We start from the raw sequence: 23,917 nt of genomic DNA, 5'->3' as shown, positions 1-23,917 counted from the left end.
AGTCCATACAAACTGCAAAGTGTTGAAAAAACTTCATTTAAATCAAAGAGATAGAATAGGTTGGAATGTACCACAGGAGAGCAGCAGGCCATATGAGTGAAGATGCTCCCAGGCCCCAGCTGGGCCTTTTTATGGGGTAAAAGGAAGGAACGCTGGTAACTAAGGTTCTCTATTTTGAATGATAGATTAGATCATATAGTTATTTTCCTATTGCCCATATCCCTTCCCATATTGCATCTCATTTTAATCATATGCACACTGGATTATGCATTGGCACAGATACCAAATGGGGATTAGCCTTAAAAGTTTGCTTGAAGATCAAGTTATGCCTAATTGTAAATGCGTCCAAAACTAGTTTAGACTACACTGACCTTTATTTTCTCCTACTTGGACACAAGCACATTACAGGTGGAGCAAATCTGTTGGAACAATGTACTTTGTAAGGGAAGAAAATATCCATTTCATTGTTAGAGAGGAATGTATATATATGTAGCCTGGTATAAACGAAGGTCCCAGGTTGCTAACAGGCTGCCAGGCACATTGTTCAGTGTGTGTGTGTGTGTGTGTGTGTGTGTGTGTGTGTGTGTGTGTGTGTTACGTGCAGGCAAGGGATCTAGGCTTCCAAGTACATTACTATTAGCAGGTAGGGGTGCATATAGTCCAAACCAAGTGAGGCTCCAAGGTTGATAAAATATTCCTTATGCTCAACTGACTCACCTAGATCTGTGTGCATGGATTTGAGATGCCCTCTTTTACACCATCAAGGAGTTCCCACCTTGACATCATGAAATACCAAGGCAGACCAGCAAAGCAGAAGAATAGCATTCATTTGGAGCATACTGGGTCAACTAAGAACTTTTTAGTGGGAAAGCAAGTGATGAGAAGTGGGTATTCTGGCCTCTGTTCTCTGGCTCTGATTCTCATGTAGGTAGAAGGCAAGGCTGAAGATGGAGAGGCACTTACCCAATTCCCTTGGGAAATATGGAGGGGCACACTTCACAGGAGGCAGCTAGATCAACATTGAAGACATTTGAGCAGATTTAGATAAAAAGAGAGTTCAGGTCTATCCCCTAGACTCCGCTCTTTTTCCTTGTGGCACTGAAGTGAAGGCCAAGTTCCATAGTTTGTGGAAGCTAATGGTGAAGTATTAACTATGGGAGTGAGTCACTGTGGCAGGAAGTTGAGAGTCAATTCCATAAGAGGCAAACATTACTGTGTCCAAATCTCTTAGATTAGAACAGTCACAGACCTAGGGAAATGCAGGTATTGCTTATGATAAATGGAATGGTTAGTATACCTAGCAAGGCTGCAACTAACCATGTTAGCTGTATAAAAAGTAGTTGTGTATTTTAAGGTGGAGACTTAGAGGTGTTCAGTTTATGAGTGAGTTATGTGTGTGGATACTGAGTCAAAGAGGTGGAATCTACTTCTTACAGGTCTGAGGATCTTGTGTGGAACCAGCATGAGCTAAGATGGAGTCAGGTAAGCATAGAAACCCTTCAGGTCCTAGAGATTCAGCAAATGTGGATGCAAGCAAAGATGCCCACTGAAGATACTTTTTCATCTCAAAGGACAAAAATCAAATAATGAATCATGCAGGTATATGAATATGTAGAGATATCCATATAGTTATATACAGAAATATTGGGTGAAACCCATTACTTTATATAGCTAATGTATATTAATAACTACAATTAAAAGTAAACTAAAGGATCCATCATGTCCTCCTCATCCCTCCTCTTCTCCCCTTCTCATTCTTCTAGCTCCCTCTCCCCTCCCCTCATGCTCCCAATTTGTTCAGGAGATCTTGTCCCTTTCCCCTTGTCCAGGGGACCAGGTATGTCTCTCTTAGAGTCCTCCTTGTTTACTAGCTTCTCTGGCAGTGTAGATTGTAGGTTGGTAATCCTTTACTCTATGTCTAGAATCCACATATGAGTGGATACATACCATGTTTGTCTTTTTGTGACTGAGTTACCTCACTCAGAATCGTTTCTTCTAGTTCCATCCATTTGCCTGTGGATTTCAAGAGTCCATTGTTTTTTTCCCACTGAGTAGTACTCCGTTGTGTAAATGTACCACATTTTCTCTATCCATTCTTCAGTTGAGGGGCATCTAGGTTACTTCCAGGTTCTGGCTATTACAAACAATGCTGCTATGAACATAGTTGAGCAGATGTCTTTGTTGTATGAATGTGCTTCTTTTGGGTATGTGCCTAAGAGTGGAATTGCTATGATGGGTCAGGGAGGTTGAGTTGGGGAAAGAACAGAAGACAGCAAGATAAGAGATACTATAATAAAGGGAGACATTATATGTTTAAAGAGATATCAGGCACTAGGGAAATGTCTGGAGAGCTACAAAGATGACACCAACTAACAATCTAAGCAACAGAGGAGAATCTACCTTAAATGTCCTCCCATGATAATGAGATTGATGACTTATATGCCATCCTATAGCCTTCATCCAGCAGCTGGTAGAAGTAGAAGCAGACACCCACAGCTAAACCTTGAATTAAACTGAAATCCAGTTGCAGAGGAGGAGGACTGATGAGCAAGGGGTCCATACCAGGCTGGTGAAACCCACAGAAACAGCTGACATGAACAAGGGAGAGCTCTTTGTTCCCAGACTAATAGCTGAGAAACCAGCATGGGACTGATCCAGACCCTCTGAATGTTGGTGTCAGTGAGGAGAGCTTGGAAATCTATGGGGCGTCTTGTAGTGGATCAGTACTTATCCCTATCATAGGAATGGACTTTGGGAGTGGATCCCACATGGAGGGATACTCCCTGAGCCTAGACAGAAGGGGGTGGGCCTAGACCCGATCCTGAAGGATATGACAGACTCTAAGGAGGCTTCACCCTCCTTGGGGAGCAGAAAGGGTATGGGATAGGTAGGGTGTTAGTTGGGGAGGGGAGGGGAGGAGGGGAGGGAGAGGGACATGAGATTGACATGTAAAATAATCTTCTTTCTAATTAAAATAAAAATATTAAAAAGTAAACTAAAGGAGAACACTGAAGGGCAAATAAATAGAATGCTCATTGTTAAGGAAGTTTCTTATTTATCTCTCGGGGTGGAGATATGGTTAGTCCCTAAGGAGATTAAACTTGTTATTATTGATAAGAAAGATGTGCTTTCTTTACCTGGTCAATCATAGAATGAATTAGACATTTTATTTAGATGAGTTGAAATTCCATAAGCACTAGAACATCCACTGAGCTGTTCTTCTCTAGAGTTCTGATATGGTGACTTCAATAGATGGGACACCTTCATATCTGTGCTTTTTTGAGAGTCATAAATTGTATTCTATTTGAAGGTAGGAGGGCCATATGTCTTCTAGTTTCATGAATCTATGTTTGGTAACAGCTTGCCTTTGAAAGAAAAAAAAAGGTGCTGGTCAATATTAATTTAGCTGAAAAACCTGCATGGAAATAACACACAGGTAGGCAGTGTACACTGGCTGAATGGGACATTAGAACCTTGCAGTGATTATGCAACCAACCAACTGGGACATTTGAATATTTAAAAAATACTGTGATGAGATAACTCAGTAAAGAGCTTGCCATGCAAATATGAAGGTCTGGGTTAGACTCCTCCCCATTCACATAATCACATAAAAAGTCAGGTGTGGCTTGTAATTTCAGATCAAGGGAGACTCATATCCCATTTTTTACTAACCAGTCAGCCTGAGCTAACTGTCAAGCTCCAGAGTCCAGTGATCAGTCTCAAAAATAAAAAAAACAAAACAAAACAACAAAAAACCAAGGTGGACAAGCCTCTGGAGAATGACACAACAGACGGACTTCTAAATTCTACACACATGTGCACAAACTTGCAAAGATACACCACACACACACACACACACACACACACACACACACACACACACACACACACACACAAAGGGAGGAGCAAAGAAGAGAGGAAGGGAAGGAAGGAGGCAGGCAGGCAGGCAGGCAGACTGACAGGCACTGTGCTCAGCAAACAAAAATGCCAAGAAGCAGACTTCAGTTTGCAGTCTCACTTTAACAGCTAATCCTCTGAAAATTTAAATGTACATTATGTGGAAATAATTTTTAAAATCGTTTGCTGTTGAAGAATGATTTCTTTTCCATTTTTCTTTCATGAGCCACTCTGAAGTTCCGAGGAGGCTCAGCAGCCACCAGGACCTCAGGTTACCTTAGAAAAGAACCAGTTAACTATTCAAAGTTTTGCCAAAAGAGAGGTAAGTTCATTGTCGGGCATTCCAGCTCAGCATTTTTCTTTGCTAGGAGACATGGCCAATGAGGTTTTTTTCCACAGGTATTAAGTTAAGAGTATTCCCCACTGATCCCTGAATTCGGTAAAAAGAAGAAAAGGAATTGCCAAGAAAAACATTAGAATTGTATATAAAAAGTTCTCAAGATCAAAGTGGCCTGTTGGCAAATGTCACTACTCTGCCTCCCCACCCAGGCAGTTTTGAGCAATGAGGCCTGGTCTGTCAGGGTTCCGATTTCAAACCTCTCAGAGAGGGACACAATGATACTCTGGGTTCAGTGCTCCTTATCTGTGGAGAGTATGGCAGTGGCTTTCCAGTTGCATTTATAGAGCCCAAGGGTAGGATGTTTAGAGGATCTGTGCAGATGTCAGACCAGCGAAGACGTGGGCAGCACTTGTTTACAGACTGCTGTCTCTCATCCTTCCACACTCAGTTGTGTGGGATCTAGCTTCACGACTGCCCCACCTGCTACTTTCTGGTACTCTCCATCAGGAGGGCGTGAGCAGAAAACACAGGACTAGGATAGAAGGATCTGCTCTTTCCTCTTTGCTTCTCGCTCTACCTTGCATCTTCATGCTGGCAGAACTGTTGGTTCCTATACCACAGCTGGGTGTATTTTGCAGTTTTCCCAACAATCATAAACCCACCCCAGGCAGCACCCCCAGCCAGTCAGTGGCCCTCTTAAGAGTCCATCATCAGCACCAGGGGGACCCCCTGTGAGCTCAGAGGCACCAACACTGACTTCCAATACCCCCCCCCAGCATCTGTGCTACAGTAAGGATGTCCTTAAGCATCTATGTTCTTGTCATTCCAGCCTCTTTTTCATGTTCCTATGGTCCCAAAGACGTTGTTTCTGCTTCCTGACACTCCACTTCATGGCACAACACCTTGGTGTCCTATTTGTGTCCCTTTCATCTTCATTATAGGGTTAATCATTCTTTTTACGTTGTTGTCTTTGTGAGGGGAACTAGTTTGCATTTTGTTTCCTGACTAAACAATGACTGGTAAGATGAGCATTTCAGAGGGACAGAGGAAATTACACTCACAGAATTGCCTCTCCCATGTTTGTGCCTAGAGACTTCTAACTCAGGTGTGTGTCTATACTTTGAGTATTCTGATGGGGGTTTCCAAGTCTTGTTGTCCATCTGCTACCACTTAAGGGGCCTGCTCATTTCTCCATGATGAGAATGGAATTCAGTCTTACTGGCTTTTGGTTACAATCACAAGACCCCAGAAAGGAAAAATTCTTCTATCAATTCCAGTGTAAGGTCTGTCTTCACAGATAATGAATTCCATCTAATGTAAATCTCCTTTTAGGAGTTTAGTCTTTGAGAACTTTCTAGATAAAAGAGCAACTCTGCCTGAGGGAGTGTGAGCTGCTGCCTACATCCCACAGACAATTACGGTAGGAGAAAGTAGATTCATTCCCCAGTCACTGGCTCATCCTTTATAACTTTAAGCAATGTGGACAGGCTATGCAGAACATGTTCTCTGGATCACTTATTTCTTCCCTCAGTATGAAATACAAAGAGACTGTATTGGTACTTTCCTCCTTGGTGAAACAAAATACCTGATAAAAGCAACTTAAGGAAGAAAAGGGATATTTTGGCTCACAATTCAGGGGACACAGTCTATTATGGTGGGAAGATACTGGTGGCTGCAGAAGGTGGTTGGTTACATTGTATCCACAGTTAGGAAGCAAAGAATGTATGTGCTCAGCAACTCCAATTGATTGAATCTGGGACCACAGCCTATGGAACAGTACCACCCACGTTTAGGATGGGTCTTCTCACCTCAATGATCTAATCTAGATAATTCTTCAGAGATATACCCAGAGACTTGTCTCCGAAGAGATGCTAGATACTCTTAAGTCAACAATTTAAATCATCACACATCTTCATCCCCATGGCAAATTGTCGGGGCCCATAAAGACGATTCTGCTTCATCTTGTCTCAAGGTCAGAGAGTTCAAACTTGTCCTTAGTAAGTCAAAAGACCTAATGATCTAAGGCTTGGCTACTGCAAGATGTTTTGGTCTTGGGAGCAAATGTCTTATCTAAATAACAGACTTGGGCTGAGGTGTGTTTACTCTTGAATCTCAAGGCCAAGGCTGGACAACAGGTGTGGCTACCAATTCCTTGAAGGATTAATAGAAGAAAGTCTGTTTTTTCCTTATACATGATAATAGAAGTCCTCTGCCTTGTCTTCCTTTTGGTTGGGGGTACTTAAGAATGTTGAAGAATAAACTTGGGGTGTTCAGTATTCACTGCATTGCCTTCCTGACTCTATCCTGTGTCCTGTATTTTTCTTAGTGTCTTTACCTGCCTTTTCTTAATCCATACTCCCCCTCTCAGGTATGAACCAGGCAAGTTGGCTGGATCTGACTAAAGGCCCACAAAGACAGGTTACTAAAGCAAATCCTCCTTGCCTGCCCAGAGAAAGCCATACACAATTCTGTAAGTACAAACAATAATATGAGGCAGATTAAATCCATACTGGGATCACACGTTTCTTTTATTCAAATAATGGGATTTACAAGTAAAGCTTGCTAAAAACATACCAAACTAGCCATGGTGGTGACAATCTGTAATCCTGGCACAAGGAAGGCTGACATAAGAGGAGTTCAAAGTCAGCTTAAGCTACTTAGCAAGACTTTGTATCTAAACAAAAACAAATTAAAATATCTGCAGAAAACATAAGTCAACTTTATATTCATAAAAGAATATTTGACAACTCATTTCCAATGTCTACACTCAAGTTAACTTATTTAACATTGACTTATTTGTACCTAATTTATATGAAGTTTCTCCTATGACTAAAATAAAGAGTGTTTCATGTAAAGTTATAGTGTGCCTAACAACTGTACATCACCTTTTTGGGTTTCCTTGGGAAAGAAAGTTGGTGTTCTCAAGTCTGGCTATAATTTAAGCAAGTTGGCTTAGAATAAAGGCAGAATTCTTTGAGAGAATCACACCATAATTTACTTCAAAAATCCTAATGGGTGTTTGTCTATAGTAAATAATATCTCCCTAAAATACAGGTTCACTCAGAACCTCAAAACATGACCTTATTTGGAACTGGGGCTAGCAGAAGTTATGAATCATGATGAGGTCATATTGGCTGAGTCCTGATCTGGTGATGCAGCAATTGCAAAGTTGTCCTTTGTTGCTGTTTTTCTGTCTCCCCCACACCCTCCCCCGGGACTGTATCAAAGGCCTTGAGCTTGCTAGATGAGCAGTCTAACAATGGATTAGGCCCCTAAGCTTTGATGCCATCATAAGAAGCAGAAACAAAACAGACAGAGGAAAGGGCAGCTTATAATAATGGGAACAAAGAATGGGGTAAGGATCACACTAACCAAGGGATGCCCTTTGTGGCCTATACTACTTTATTAAGTATTGTATAAACAACTGGAAGAGTTTGAAAGTTCTCCACACAAACAAGTGATGAATGTCCAAGCAAGTGGAAATGCTAGTGACCTGGTATGATCTGCACATCGTGCCCATGTCCAATTATCACCCTACCCTTTACACATGCATAAATAAACATAAAACCTTTCAACAAGAGAAGGCACATATAACACTCTTACACTAAAGATTACAAATACTGGTGTTAGAAGTCAAACACATCTCAAGAAGAGGAGAGATGCATTATGGAGTTCAAGAGTTCAATAATGCAAAACCACAAATTCTACCCAAACTTACCTTGAGTAACAAAACACAATGAACTTAATCTTCAAAATGCAATGAGCATAATCTTTTCATCGTTTTGATGTTGACCATGTTAACAGAAGGCAACCTGTGTTCATTCCTTATAAAAGTCATGATTTCCACCTCTGCCTTCCTCCTTCCCTCATCTCTCTTCCTGTCTTCCTCTGTCCTTTTTTCTTCCTGGGTGGTCTTTCCAGAGGCTTGAAAATTTTGTCAATCTGCTATTAAAAACCTATTTATAGCTCAAATGATAGTCTTGACTATGTCTCTGCTTAAATGTTTATTCATTTTTATTCTTTCATAATTATTTCTATCACACTTAATATTATGTTCCTTTGATGAGCTTTTAAAATTAGACATTTTTCTCATTTCTTTTCAACATGGTTTCTTATAAGATAAGTGTTTAAAGTATTTTATTACTGCTTATTTAGGTATACCTATATTTATACTTTTTGTATACTTTGTATCTCTGTTATCTTGTTATATGTCACCAAAGCCTGTCTCCCTCAAATCTTATCACTGGCTCATAACTCAGTGTAATAATTATAGAAAAAAGTGTAGTAAAATTGGACAGTTTGGGGATAGATAATAGCTTAAGTGTCAAACTTGAGGTTATGGTATGTTTTATATTATTACATTTCAGTCCTAAGCTTCTTTTCTGAGAGCAATATAATATATCTAAATGTGATTGTGAGGCTACCAGAAGCAAAGAGTTTCATTAGAATAATAGTTAAAGAAATGAGAAGCAGAAAGATTGTAAACATTATAAAATCAACAAATGGTAGGAGGTAAGGCACATCTTCCCCAAAGAACTTCTTTTTTGCCTTTATCAGCTACAGACATCAGATAAAGGCAAAAAAGAAAGAAAGAAAGAAAGAAAGAAAGAAAGAAAGAAAGAAAGAAAGAAAATTATAGGCCATTCTTCTAACAAACATAGATGCAGTTTCTCAACTGAGTATTTGCACATCAAATTCAACAACCCAGGAAAACTACCATTCACCATGATTGGATTGGCTTTATTTCTGAAATCATGCAATCATTATATAATAGATGCAGAAAAGTCTTTTGACAAAAATCCAATGTCACTTTGTAATAGAAGCTTTAAAGATGATAGGAATAGAAAGAACAAATCTCAAATAACAAAGGCCATATACAACAAACCTCTATTCAGTAGTATGTCAAATGGGGGAAATGCTTTTCCAATTTAAGAATAAGACAAAGGTACCCATATTCTTCACCTTTATTCAAAATAGTACTTGAAACCTTACAACACTAAAACAAGAGAAAGAATAACTGAAAAGGATACAAAAAGGAGAGGAAGATGTCAAAGTATCCCTACTTGTAAAACAATATGACCCTGTACCTAAGGAACTCTAATATTCTGTCACAAGACTCTTAGAACTGACAAACATTTGCAGAAATTTGGTAGGATACAATAGTCAATATGAAGAGAACATCAGTAACCTTGCTATATAGAAGACAGTAACAAACATACTAAAAGAAACCAGGAAAAAAATCATTCATAATATCCTCAAAAACACCTCACAATAAACCCAACAAAGGAAAGGAAATACCTCTATTATTAATTATACTATATAACATAATATATAAATATATCATTAATAGAAATAAATATATCATTACATATATTAAATACATTATATATAAAATATATTTAAGAACAAATTAGAATATTGAATAAATTGAAGAAGGCTGTTGGAAATGGAAAGACATTCCATGCTCATGGGTCAGCAGAATCAATATTGTGAAAATGATTGCATTACCAAAAGCAATCTACATAGTCACTGCAATTATCCCACTCAAATTCCATGACGTTCTTCATATAAATAGAGAAAACAATCCTAAAATTCATATGGAAGCCAAAAGTCCCAAGATAGTCAAAGCCAAAACAAAAGAACAAAGCAGGAGGTATCAGCACTTCTGCTTTCAAATTGCACTGTAGGACCAGAGTGACAACAATAGAAATACAGAACAATAATATAAAGGACATGTATACAGGACCACATGGCTACATCTGCTCCATTATTGACTAACATACAAAAATACACACTTGAAGTAAGAGAACCATTCAGTAAACAATACTGGGTAAATAGTATTTGGTTATCCACAAATAGAATAATGAAACAAGATCTATATCTCTCACCCTGTACAAAAAATTGACCCCAAACAATCAAAATCCTTCTGGTAAAACCCCAAACTCTGTAACTGTTAGGGAGAATACTTAAAACCAAAGCTACAGGTAAGGGTTTTCAGAAAAGCATTCTGGGAACAATCCACACGACAGAGAAATTAGATGGTATTAAAGCAAAATGTGCACAGCAAAGAAAACCATTGAATGGAGAGAGAAACTATGCAATGGGAGACAACCAGTGCTGTCTACTGAAGAGGGCTGACATTCTCTAGAATATACCAGAAACTCAAAACACAACATAGCAATGAATCAAATTACTCAGACAATAATGGGCCTAATGAAATGAGCAGACATTGCTCAAAAATGTGGTATTTCTGTCCAATAAGCATATGAAAAAATCCAACATCAACAGCCATCAGATGAATGCAAATTAAAATACATCTCAGTCAGAATGATAGCCATTATGAAAACCAGTAACAACAAAATCTGACGAGGATTCAGGGGAGAGGGAGCCCTTAAACTGATGATGGGTCTGTGAATCAGCTACCCACTATGAAGTCGTTATGGTGATTCCTCCCAAATCTAAAAATATCTACTATGTCACCCAGATATATTCCTGGTCACTTACGCAGAAGACTGTTAGTGAGCATATTACAACAGTGCTTGAACATTGATGTATATTGTAGCACCACTCATGACAGCCAAGTTGCAGATCCAGCCTGGATGTCTTCTAAGACAGAAATGGATCAAAGACCTCAGCATAAATCCAGCCACACTGAACCTCTTAGAAGAGAAAGTGGGAGGTACCCTTGAAGAAATTGGCAGAGTGAAAGACCCCCGAAGAGGTACTTTCGTAGAGGGAGACCCACACCCAGGAATCAGCGAGGCCACGAACTGGATGTAAAAACAAGAGGCTTTATTGGAGACGCGGGTACCCGGGGCGACTTAGCTTCTGTGTGGCTAAGCGCCCCGAGCCAAGGGAGAGGTGCCTTTTTTATAGAAAAAAAACACAAGCGAGGAACAGGGATTCTATTGGATGGTTCAAATGAGGCACAGAGCCATTCCAGATCAGCATATTCTCAAGGTCTGGTGTCTGGTACAACAGACTTGATTCCTCCCTCCGCGCCCAGGTGGCTGACCTTGGGACGAAGGTTCCCCAAGGGGGGGCGGCGTGGGGGCGAGGGGTGCCCTTTTCCCGCTCGGCCCCAGCCCCGGGGCGCGGTGCCAGGGCAGCCCCGCCTGGGTGAACCGGCTTGGGAGGGAAAACGGCAGCCGGGGGAAGTGGAGGCCGGCGGGGGCAGGGACAGCGGGATGAAGGTGAAGCAGGGCGGCTCTGCGGCAGCTCGCCCGCGCTGCACTCTCCAGCCCCTGGCCGTATCCTGGCTCTGCCCTGCTCAGTCCCCGACGCGCTGCCCTAGGTCAACTGCTCTTCTCAGCCCATCCCGGCTGCTCCAGAGAGAACACCCAGCATCAGCATAGGCGGGGGGAGACAGAGAGGCAGCGGGCCTTTCATTCCCCCATTTCTCTTGTGACTGAATGGAATCTTTCATTCAGAGGTCTCTGGATATTCTGGATCTATTTGCTTTAGCTGGTGGTATTGTTGAGTTAAGATTAAGGCCTGTATGACAGATAGTCGTTCTCTGATGAATAGAATGCAGGGACCAAATATGAGGATCAAAAATAGGATAACCAGAGGTCCCATGAGCGTGGATATAAGGGTAGTCAACCAGGGGGACTTAGCGAACCATCCTTGTTGAGATTCAAATAGCTGTTGTCTCTGTTTAAGCCTTTCCCTAAGTTTGGCCATGCTGTACCTGTAAAAAAACAGCATTCTTCCTTGAGGGCAGCACATAGCCCCCCCTTCCTGTAAAAATAATAAATCTAATCCTCGTCTGTTCTGCAGGACCATCTCAGAGAGTGATGTTAAGGATTTCTCGAGTGCATTGACTGACTCTTCTAGGACCTGGATATCCGTGTGCATGGCTTGCTGTAGAAGTTTGAAATGACTAGTTTCCTGTAAGGCAACCGTACCGGTTCCTATGCCAGCTGCTATACCTCCCATAGTAATTCCCCGGAATAATAGGGCCACGGTTAAGGACATTGGCTCCCTCTGATGTCGCGTTGACTTCTCTAGTACCCTATAAATATATTCAGGTTGGTGGTATGTGACTTTGGGCCAAAGTTCTATCAATATACAAAAGTCAATGGTGGTGTTGAGAACAGTGGTAGAGACACAGGGAGTCAACCCAGTACTGCAAGCCCAATAAGTTCCATAAGGGGCAACAAGGTATCGGCTGTCCTGAGATAATGGCTCTGTTTGGTTACATAACTCTTGATATGAGGGAGGAACCCTGCCTATGCATAGCCCCTTTCCTGAGACCTCAGACAATGTGAGCTTGTGCTGCATGGCAGTTTCACAACTGGTAGGCGCTGAGGTCTGGTGACGCCGGACCCAGACAGTGTCCCCGATCTGGTAGGAATGGGGAATGGTAGGATGGTCCCTCTGGTCTTTATAAGTTTTTTTTTTAAAGGTGTGAGCCCATATGGCCTAGGGGTATGCTAGGGGGAGTAGGAGGACCCAGTCTCTAGTGTCCCCATCAGGGAGTGATAGGTACTGGCATCCCCACGCAAGGGAGTTCCCTTTGACTTAGCATTTCAACCAGGGAGAATGGACGGCGAAATTCTTTTCCAAACTGCTTCCTGCTGACTTTGGGACGAAGTTAGGGACCCCAGAAGGTTGAAATGCTAGTCAAAAGCAAAAAGGAATTTAGGCAACGGGGAATCCATCAGGGGCTTCTGGTTAGCAGACACTGTTGCAGAGATAGGGGGTGTCCATATCAGCAGACTAGTTCACATCCATAGCAAGTCTAGGGTTCGCAGTCTACTTAGAACAGTCTGAAGTCAGCAACTGGTACTCAGATGTCTGTCAGAAGCAGAAACCTGTTTAAGACATATTTAAACTAGGAACAGAGGTTAAAACTTATTTATAGAAGCCCACAGTGCAGAAAAAGCAGATATCTGGATATCTGTTCAAACAGCAAGAACATATTTATAACTTTGAGTCCTAGCAAAAACTACAGATTTGGGCTATAAGCATGTACATTTTTCTTCTGTCCAGAGAGCTAGGTATGGATTGGACAGAGGTGCCTTTGGCCTGATGAAAAGCCCTTTAAGTTTGTACTTAGATGACAACCAAAATAAACTTAAAAACCTTGAGCTTGTGCCTGAACAGTAGATAGTCATTATTTTATCAGCTAACATACTGACTAGTCTATAGTGGATCTGACTGTCTGATGCTGTCAAGCTGACAACCAGTAATATTTCAGAGATCTGAGAAGGGTATATTTTATCCGAATCTACTAAAAAGTGACAGAAGCCAGTTAGAAGCAAGTCCATATACAGTTAGCCAAACCCAAGTTTCTCCATTACCGTTGGAGGCAGCTGTCTCAAAGAACAGCAATCTTCGCCAGGCCTATATTGTGAGAGGTTTTATTTTCTCTCTGTGGAAGAGGGACATGGAAAAGACTGACCTTGTTTTGTCTAGGCAAAGGGGTACAATCAATTTTCCAGCGTCCAGCAGCTTTGTCCACAGTCTCGGCCAGGTTCTGGCAGGCGGCAGGTTTCATATCTGAGCATCTGCTCATTGGTCCAGGTGCAGGAACTGAGGTGCCTGTAATCTTCGGGTCATTGTCAGGATCTGGCAGTCTGTCTGACATTATAAACTTTAGAGATAACAATTTAAATGCCATATTCTGAAGATCTCTGAAGCATTAGAGGTCTGTTTGTCTGTTTTAATTACTTGCCTTAAGCATACATTAAGTATCTACAGGTGGCTAGGTAAGGTCTTATTTCTGTAAATAATCAGCACCTGTTCTAGAGAGGTACAGGTGATGCAAGCCCAGGGCAGGCACATCTAAGTGCCAGGATTCCTTAAACAGTAGCTTAACTTCTTTCTTAGGCAGGGTTTTTCTGTGACTTTGGAGCCTGTCCTGGAATTCGATCTGCCGGACCAGGCAGGCCTTGAACTCATAAAGATCTATCTGCCTCTTATTCCCGAGTGGTGGGATTAAAGGCGTGTATCCCCAATGTTCTAAACTTAAGGTGTGTGCTACCAACATCCTGAGCTTAAAGGTGTGTGTTATCAACATCCTAAACTTATTTCTAAAATATAAACTGTAATATCTTATAATTTAAATTGAAGCTCTTTAAGTACAAACATTAATAAAAACAAACATAAAAAAACTGGTTTTAAAAAGAAATTTAAATTCCCTTAAGGTCTTTCTGTAATATATAGAAGCATTAACATTGTAAATCTCAATTGAAAAACTTGTTTCTAAGATGGTACCTCTAATTTCCATGCGGTCATCTTTAGTCAAGATGGCGGTTTAAGTATTCCTTTTTTAATTTTAGCAAAATGGCGACCAGTCAAGTCATATGAACATTTTAAAACAAGTATATATAAAACAGAATTAGCTTAATATGGTTAAAATTTTAGACATGAGAAACCATAGCACAGTTTACATTTTTCTCTGACTTATAATAACCTTTTTTCTGACTTTTAACAACTTTCCTCTGACCTTTTATAACTTGCTTTGACCCTCCATAACTTTCTGTAACAATCTTCTCTGCTATGACTTGCTTGCTTTAATTTTCTATAACCTTTTAGTTCATTTCTCTGACTCTCTTAGACATTCTTAGACAAGTTTCCTTTTTCCTTTCCCTCTTTATTATTTAAGTCTCCTACATTTTTTTTTCATTTCTCAGTTAACATCAAAATTTTATCAAAGTCCTTTTTACAGTTCTTAATAACTTTAAGGCCGTTTAGATGTCCGGATCAGGCCAGATAAGTTTATACGCTCGAGCTGAGGAACAAAGAGTAATTCATTTGCGTTTATGCACATCAATTACAAAACAAAGGCCAAACAACACAGAACACAGAACAGGTTTTCGCAGCGCGGTTTCGACAGAGAGTCGAAAGAATTGAGAGGGGGGTCGAAGAAGGGGGCCCTCCTTCTTCGTCCCCAGTAAAGATTGCAAATCCCTCAAGCCGAGGGCCTTCTCCAAAGAGACTGGGAAGATGTCCAGTCATAGATCTAAGTTCAAAGTACAAATCCCTCACACCGAGGGCTTCCCAAGTTCAAAGTACAAATCCCTCACACCGAGGGCTTCAAACGCTACCAGGACGTCTCCTGGAGCCGCGGTCGGGAGTCCGAACTCGTCAGTTCCTCTCGGAGCCGCCAAATACAAATGTACACAGCTGTATACTACAAACGCAAGCGCAATTTACAAGACGGACTCAGACCAGACAAGACAAAACAGTGGATCCGCACAACACTTACCTCCCAGACGTGGGTCGGTGGTCCCTGGGCGGGTCTCGATCCCGGACGAGCCCCCAAATGAAAGACCCCTGAAGAGGTACTTTCATAGAGGGAGACCCACACCCAGGAATCAGCGAGGCCACGAACTGGATGTAAAAACAAGAGGCTTTATTGGAGACGCGGGTACCCGGGGCGACTTAGCTTCTGTGTGGCTAAGCGTCCCGAGCCAAGGGAGAGGTGCCTTTTTTATAGAAAAAAAACACAAGCGAGGAACAGGGATTCTATTGGATGGTTCAAATGAGGCACAGAGCCATTCCAGATCAGGATATTCTCAAGGTCTGGTGTCTGGTACAACAGACTTGATTCCTCCCTCCGCGCCCAGGTGGCTGACCTTGGGACGAAGGTTCCCCAACGGGGGGGGCGTGGGGGCGAGGGGTGCCCTTTTCCCGCTCGGCCCCAGCCCCGGGGCGCGGTGCCAGGGCAGCCCCGCCTGGGTGAACCGGCTTGGGAGGGAAAACGGCAGCCGGGGGAAGTGGAGGCCGGCGGGGGCAGGGACAGCGGGATGAAGGTGAAGCAGGGCGACTCTGCGGCAGCTCGCCCGCACTGCACTCTCCAGCCCCTGGCCGTATCCTGGCTCTGCCCTGCTCAGTCCCCGACGCGCTGCCCTAGGTCAACTGCTCTTCTCAGCCCATCCCGGTTGCTCCAGAGAGAACACCCAGCATCAGCATAGGCGGGGGGAGACAGAGAGGCAGCGGGCCTTTCAAGAGGAGACCACTTCCTGAACAAAACACCAGTAGCACAGACACTGAGATTGACAATTAATAAATGGGACCTCCTGAAACTGAGAAGCCACTGTAAGGCAAAAGACACACTCAACAAGACAAAACTGCAGCCCACAAAATGGGAAAAGATTTTCACCAACCCCATATCTGACAAAGGGCTGATTTCCAAAATATACAAAGAACTCAAGAAGCTAGTCACCAAAACATTAAATAATTTAGTTAAAAGTGGGCTTCAGAACTAAATGGAGAATTCTCAATAGAGGAATCTAAAATTGCTGAAAGACACTTAAGAAATTGCTCAACATCCTTAGCCATCAGGGAAATGCAATACCATCTTACACCTGTCAGAATGGCTAAATCAAAAACACCAAATGAGATACCATTTTACACCTGTCAGAATGGCTAAAATCAAAAAAACACCAATGACAGTTTATGCTGGAAAGGATGTGGAGAAAGGGGAACATTCTTCCACTGCTGGTGGGAGTGCCAACTTGTGCAGCCACTTTGGAAATCAGTATGGCGATTCCTCAGGTAAATGAGAACCAGTCTAACTCAGCATCCAGCAATTCCACTCTTAGGCATATACCCATAGGATGCACATTCATACAACAAGGAAATCTGTTCAGCTACTTTAACAGCGCATTATTTGTAATAGCCAGAACCTGGAAGCAACCTAGATGTCCCTCAACTGAAGAATGGATACAGAAAATATATCCATTTGCACAATAGAGTACGACTCAGCAGAAAAAGAACAATGGAATTTTAAAATTTGCAGGCAGGCAAATGGATGGAACTTGAAGAAATCATTCTAAATGAGGTAACTCAGTCACAGAAAGATAAACATGGTATGTACTCACTCATATATGGATATTGGACATGGAGAAAAGGATCACCAGCCTATAATCCACACTGCCAGAGAAGCTAGGAAACAAGGAAGACCCTAAGAGAGACGTACACGGTCCTGCAGTGATACAGAAAGGGACACGAGCCCCTGAACAAATGGGGAGCATGGGGGAGGGGGAGGGAGGTAGGAGAAAGAGGAGGGAAGAAGAAGAGGAGAGGAGGAGGAGAACGTAAGCAATCAGGAAGATTGAGTGGGGAGAGGTGATGGGGAATGTACTGTGTATGTTTATCTTATTGATTGTTAAATAAAATACTGTTTGGCCAATGAGATAGCAAGTAGACGGGACTAGGAGTCAAAGAGGATTCTGGGAAATGTAGTAGAGAAGTGATGATCCAGGCAGGAAGTGACATAGCAAGGAGACTCACATTTAAGCGAAGATGAAATAGGGAAGGGCCTCTCTTTCCCCTTCGCCTCCTCCAACAGCAGGATGTGATCCACCAGCAAGGAGGGATGCCAATAAGGCGTCCGACAAGATAAGTCTTATAAAATATATAAAATATATAGGTTTATGATAGTTAAGACTGAACTAACAGATGAGAATCCTAGTCATTGGCCAAGCAGCATTGTAACTAATACAAGTTTCTGTGTATTTATTTGGGCCTAACTTGGGCGGGCGGCTGGCATAAAGCTCACACCTGGCGGTGGGGCTCAGGCAGCTTTTGGCAGAAAGATTTATCGTAACAGAATGGTGGCAGTGGTGGGATAACTCCATGCCCCAAGGTTCCCAGAGAAAGAGGTAAACCTGCTGCCACAGCCTGCCGCCGCTGAGAGGCATCGGAACAGTTTCCATATGCTCGCGCCTTCTCGGCACTTCTGGAGTTTAGACTCAGCATTTCTAAGATGATAAAGACAGATCCAGATAAAGAAAAACCTCTAAAGGTTTACACTGCGTTTAAAAATATATGTAGGCTTGTGAGAGAAGGAAGCAGAGGCAGGCGGATTTCCACAGAGAAACACTGTCTCAGAAAAAAAGAAACAATAGGAAGTAAAAGTAAAATAGTAAAAAAGCCACCTAGAGATAAAAAATACACAGAGAATCTGGATACTAAATGCCATATGTTGTCTTTAAATTGATTGCCGAGGAAAGAATTACTGCTGCTAAAATACATTTGATTATAAATGCTGCTAAATTAATCCAACTTATAAATTTTAAAAATGTTTTGACTTCAAAATTTAAGTCTAAGGACAGGCTACTTAGAAATAAAGGTTTTGCTTGTATTTCCACAGAAAATAAAAAGCTATGGATTCCTTCCAGACTAATATGGTTTAATCAAGCAAGACCCCCTAAAGCTGAGATGATACAGCCTTACAGACTACAAAAACAAGGACTTGGTCAGGTTTCTATGTTTTATCATGATCCCTATGGTATATGAACATTGTCCCCAATCAGCAGGAAGCAGTTTAGAAAGAACGACGCCCATATTCCCAAGTATTGTTTATAAATGTTTGTTTTCATTTAAATGGGGTTAGTTATAAATGATAATGAGCATAGTCAATCTCTTTTTAAAGAAAAAGGGGGGAATAGGATATAGGAATGAATACTTTGCATTGGTATAGATTTTCATTTGTTGATACAACTTTAAGGTCAATTTTGTGATAGGTATATGTCTCTTCTTGTTTGGGTATTGTGTTTATACAGATCTTTTACCTATAATAGTCAGAACTTATAATTAGGTTAGTTAGGTTTTCTAAATTTACAGAGATGTATTTGAGATGGTTAGGTATTCTTCAAACCTTTCAAAGACCTACAGAAATATGGCATTTAAATGGTTTAGGGTTTTTCTTGGCAGTGAGACACAACTGCTCCTGGCACACCAATTACGTCAGAAAGGAGGATGGGTATCAAAGAAACTCATTATGGAGTTTGCTTTCAACATGGCAAGATTAGCCATTTGGGCAAGAAACTGCTCTTGCCTGGACTGTTTGTTGCTTAATAAACTAGACATGCAGGACCCACAAGAAAATGACTACTGAACTTACAAAACAAGACAGTTCTGAAGGGTTCCTGTTGAAATGGAGAAGTGTGTCAGACATACTATGGCCTATGGGCTGAAGATGGATGCCCCAATGTTACAGAGGAACTTTGGGTGACTGTCCAGGTAGTGAGAAGTCTCTGTCAATTCTAGAGTTTATATATTATCCTTCTATGGTCTTTGATAGAGTTAAAGACAGATAGTTATGGTTATAGGTTTCTTCAGTTATAAAAGATAAGTTATCCTTGTTTTTATTTAGACAGAAAAGAGGAGATGATGGGGAATGTACTGTGTATGTTTATCTTATTGATTATTAAATAAAATACTGCTCAGGCAGCTTTTGGCAGAAAGATTTATCGTAACATAGAGGAATAGAGGAGAGCAAGAAAGAAGACACATCAATAGAGGGAGCCATTATAGGTTTAAGGAGAATCTGGCACTAGGGAATTGTACAGAGATCTACAAGGATGACCCCAACTGGTACCCTAAGCAATAGTGGAGAGGCTAACTTAAATGGCCTTCCCGTATAATGAGAATGATAACTACCTTAAATGCCATCATAGAGCCTTCATCCAGTAGCTGATAAAAGCAGAAGCAGAGATCCATACCTAAGCACCAAGCCAAACTCCTGGAATCCAGTTTCAGAGAAGGAGGAGTGATGAACAAAGGGGTCAAGACCACATTGGAAAAACCCACAGAAACAGCTGACATGAGCAAGTGGGAACTCATGGACCCCCGTCTGACAGCAGGGGAACCAAAGTAGGAACAAACCAGGCCCCCTGAACATGGGTGTCAGCTAGGAGCACTGGGAAGTCTATGGGGCCACCGGCAGTGCAACCAGGATGTATCCCTAGTGCAGGAACAGTCTCTGGGAGCCCATTTCTCATGGAGGGATAGTCTCTTAGCCTAGATGCACAAGGGAGGGCTGCCCCAGATGACTTGACAGATATTGATGATCCCTAATGGAAGGCCTCACCCTCCCTGGGGAGTGGATGGGGATAGGATGGGGCGTTGGTGGTAGGCATGGAAGGATGGGAGGGAGAGGGAACTGGGATTGATATATAAAATAAGATTGTTTCTAATTTAAATAAAATCTACAAAAAATTCTACTTCAACAAAATACCAAAAAAACCCCAAGTACTCATTGCTTACCAGAAACCATATTTAAATATAAAGACTCATATAGGCTACAAGTAAAGGGATAGAAAAAGATAATTCATATTTATCACAATCAAGGAAACAAAAGTAATGGTTAATTTCAAACATATCTTTCTTTAGGGCAAGAAAAATTATTTGATATTGTAAGGTATTTCAAAATGTTAAGAAGAAAGCATGAGGGTAGGGGAGAGGGAGCTGGCAGAATGAGAGGAGAAAAAGAGGAGGGGAGAGGAGGAATTGGAGGAGCAGGAAGGTTGAGTCGGGGGACGAATAGAGGAGAGCAGGATGAGAGATACCATAACAGAGGGAGCCATTATAGGTCTGAGGAGAGATCTGGCACTAGGGAGATTTCCAGAGATCTGCAAAGATGACACGAACTGACAATCTAGGCAATGGTGGAGAGGCTACCCTAAATGTCCTTCCCCTATAATGAGACTGATGACTATTTTATATGCCACCCTAGAGCCTTTATCCAGTGGCTGATGGAAGCAGAGGCAGACACCCACAGATACACACTGAACTGAACTCTGGAACCCAGTTTCAGAGAGGGAGGAATGAATATCAAAGGGGTGGGGACGAGGCTGGTGAAACCCACAGAAACAGCTGGCCTGAACAAGGGGGAAGAACATGGACCCAAGACTGCTGTCTGGGAGGCCAGCACGGGACTGATCCAGACCCCTGAATGTGGATGTCAATGAGGAGGCCTCCACACTCTAGGGTCCCCTGGTAGTGGATCAATATTTTTCCCTGGTGTAAGAAGGGACTTTGAGAACTTTGTGAAGGGATGCTCTCTCAGACTGGACACATGGGGGAGGGTCTAGACCCTGCCCAGGATGGTGTGGTGGACTTTGGGGAGCCCCCATGGAAGGCCTTACCCTTCCTGGGGAGCAGAGGGGGGATGGGGTGGGGGCTGGAGGGAGGGTTGGGGGGAGGGCAGAGAGAGGGAGAAGGGATTGACATGTGAAGCAAGCTTGTTCCTAATTTGAACTAATTAAAATTAATAACAACAAAAAAGAACTTTGTATTAAAGGAACAAAAAGGCTTCAGTTGGGATATATTGTATGAGAGAATACTGAACTAAAAAATAAGGTAAAACAAAATCACAGAGTACACAGAAAATCAGACAAGATATGGCTGATCTATATAGGGTCATCAGTCACCTTGATTTTTATAGAATACTCCATCAAATAATAGCAGAATATACATTTTTCCCCTGGCTCATATGACATTTTTACCACACTGACCATAAACCATTCCTTAGTAAATAAAAAGGAATAGAAATCACGTAAAATATGCTTAGGGATCAAGTTAGAAATCAATTACAGAAAGATTTCTATAAAGCAGTAAAAAAATTCAGAACATAAATTAAGATTATTTAAAAATAATATTACATTTCTGGGTAATTTCTAAGTCTCTGGTCCATATATTTGTTTAATTTAATTGGTTTTGTTTGCTTGCCTAAGAAGTGTGTGTGTGTGTGTGTGTGTGTGTGTGTGTGTGTGTGTGTGTGTGTGTGTGTGTATACAAATGCAGGGCATCAACTCTAAAACCTTGTGCATCACCCATAAGCACCCTACCACTGAGCTACAGCCTCAGTCCAAATTGTTTTAACATGAAATGTTGGCACACAATTTCAGGGTCCATTAGATTTCAGCTTTGGCCTTGGTGTTATATTCTGACCTATTATTTGGCTTTGCTGCATCTCAGTCTTTGGAAATGCAGTTTCTACTCTACTCTGTCTTATCACTCTGTTTTTGCAGCCCAGTAATCAGTTTCCCACAATCATATGATTACATCAATAGCCCTTATATCTCATTGGAAACAATGGCAGCATTTAAAAGAAAGCCTGCTTAGCAGCACTATTTGTAATAGCCAGAAACTGGAAGCAGCCTAGATGCCCCTCAACTGAAGAATGGATGGAGAAAATGTGGTACATTTACACAATGGAGTACTACTCAGCAGAAAAAAACAATGGAATCTTGAAATTTGCAGGAAAATGGATGGAACTCGAAGAAACCATTCTGAGTGAGGTAACCCAATCACAAAAAGATAAACATGATATGTACTCACTCATATGTGGATTTTAAACATAGAGTAAGGGATTACCAGCCTACAATACATACTGCTAGAGAAACTAGTATACAAGGAGGACCCTAAAAGAGACAAACTTTGTCCCCTGGAGAAGGGGAAAGGGACACGATCCCCTGAGCAAATTGAGAGCACGGGAAGAGGGCGGAGGGAGCTATGAGAATGAGAAGGGAAGAAAAGGAAGGATGCAGAGGTCATGAGGGAGCAGAAAGGTTGAGTCAGGTGTAGATTAGAAGAAAGGATATGTGATAGGTAGGGTTTTAGTTGGGGGGTGGTAGGGGAGGAAGGGAGGGAGAAGGGAACTGGGATTGTCAGGTAATTCAATCGTGTTTGTAACTCAAATAAAAAAAGAAAAAAAAGAAAGCATGCTGTTTAGATTTATTCTTACTATCTGAATTTCTATTTCCAAATACAGATACATGTGCTAAAGGTAACTTTGGACAAAAAGTATGTATATGATGAAATTCCATTAAAGTATGGATACATATTAATTATTATGGGAGTAAGATGTTGCAGTGAGTAATTATGAATTTTAATGTTTTATTAGCATATATTAATTACACACAATAGTGGGTTTCTCGTTATTTTCATGGGTGTTTATAACATGTTTTGGTCATAGTCTCATCCCTCTAGCAGACTTCTCTCTCTCTTGCTGATAACCCTTGCTCTTCAAGTAGCTCTGCCTCTACTTTCATGTAAGCCATTTTTTTGTGTGTGTGTGACTCATTGACAGGAGTTTGAGCCTTTTTTTTTTTTTTTTTTTTACCAGTAGCTATACCACTGATGAAAATGCCCCCTAACCTACCTGTTAACTAGCTATAAATCCTTAGGGTAGAGTAATTATTATGATTTTTCAAAGAGGATGATAGAACTGGGAGTCCACAGGCCACACTGACTGGGGAAGCAGTAGGCTACCTGAAGATCTTTGCTTCTCAGAAGCATGCCAGATTCCAGGTACATCTTTCAGTTTGTGTTCAAAAATTAATAAAACAGAGAGCAATGGAGGGAAATTACTAGCTAGAAGGAGTAGAGCTATAATCAGCATTCTTTGTGTGTGTGTGTGTGTGTGTGTGTGCGTGTGTGCGTGTGTGCGTGTGTGCGTGTGTGTGTGTGCGTGTGTGTGTGTGTGTGTGTGTGTGTGTGTGTGTGTGTGTGTGTGTGTGTAAGACAGATGTTTATTTCAGCTTAAAGTTTATAGTCCATTACTTGGGGATGCCACATAGGTGTCTGGAAGTCAAGGCAGGAATCTGGAGGCAAGAACTGAAGCCGGAGACCATGGTGATGCTTACTGGCTTGCTTTACATCATTGCCTTCCTTCCTTCCTTCCTTCCTTCCTTCCTTCCTTCCTTCCTTCCTTCCTTCCTTCCTTCCTTCCTTCCTTCCTTCTTTCCTTCCTTCCTTCCTTATTAATTTATTCTTTCATGTTTTACATTCCATCCACAGTTTCCTTTCCTTCCTCTCATCCCAGTCCCTCCTTCCCCTCCCCACTCCCCATCCACTCCTCTGTTTCCCTTCAGAAAAGGGCAGACCTCCCAGATATATCAACCAAACATGGCATATCAGGTTTCAGTAAAGAGTAGA

This window comes from Cricetulus griseus, chromosome 6 (assembly GCF_003668045.3).
Source record: "Cricetulus griseus strain 17A/GY chromosome 6, alternate assembly CriGri-PICRH-1.0, whole genome shotgun sequence".
In the NCBI taxonomy this organism is placed as follows: domain Eukaryota; kingdom Metazoa; phylum Chordata; class Mammalia; order Rodentia; family Cricetidae; genus Cricetulus; species Cricetulus griseus.
This window is presented reverse-complemented; position numbering follows the sequence as displayed.